The following is a 537-nucleotide window of genomic DNA, read 5'->3' as shown; positions in this document are numbered from 1 at the left end:
GGGCAGAGCAGGGGCCGGCGGCCGGGCCCGTGAGAATCAGCGCGAGGCGCTTTGAAAACGACTAGAAATGGCGCGCGCGCCACCCCCTCCCCCCCTCATGGACAGAGATGCGATCCCGGCAGCACGCGGGGTTTCCCGGAACTACTTCCAGGGACTCGGAGCCGCTGGGCAATCACCTCGCGAGGCAGTCTGACAGACAGCTCAGATGGCCAATAGTATCGAGGAAAAGCGGCCCACGCCGGACGGCTCCAAAACCAATCGGTGCATCCGTCAGCTGAGCCAATGAGGATACTCAGCGCCACTGGCTGGGGCGCCTCCGGGGCGGGGGCAGGCACACAAAGGGGTCTGTGGTGAGAACCCCTAATAGTGGTGAGGCTGTAGGGCACCAGGCTCTGGGTGGCCGAGGCTCCTCCCTCTTAGTCGGCTGCCGGTACGAGGCCGAAAATCTAGAGGCGGAGAATTCAGGCCTCGCGCCGCGTGGCCGCCTCCGGCGCCCCGCCCCCTATGGTCAGTACTGGCCAGCTTCGCCGTGGCGCT

General features: G+C 66.1%; 1 protein-coding gene across 1 annotated transcript in view; it reads right to left on the bottom strand.

The window, feature by feature from the left end:
- Positions 1–142, bottom strand: part of Hnrnpr (heterogeneous nuclear ribonucleoprotein R) — a 37,970-nt gene extending 37,828 nt beyond the window's left edge. The window contains exon 1 of the mRNA XM_015485538.2: positions 2–142. The gene's annotated coding sequence lies outside the window, so the exon portion shown is untranslated. The remainder of the gene's footprint in view (position 1) is intronic.
- Positions 143–537: the final 395 nt, after the last annotated feature.

Source organism: Marmota marmota, unplaced genomic scaffold (genome assembly GCF_001458135.2).
Source record: "Marmota marmota marmota unplaced genomic scaffold, marMar, whole genome shotgun sequence".
NCBI lineage: Eukaryota > Metazoa > Chordata > Mammalia > Rodentia > Sciuridae > Marmota > Marmota marmota.
Note: the sequence above shows the minus strand (reverse complement) of the source record. Positions and strands in the feature narration are given on the sequence as shown.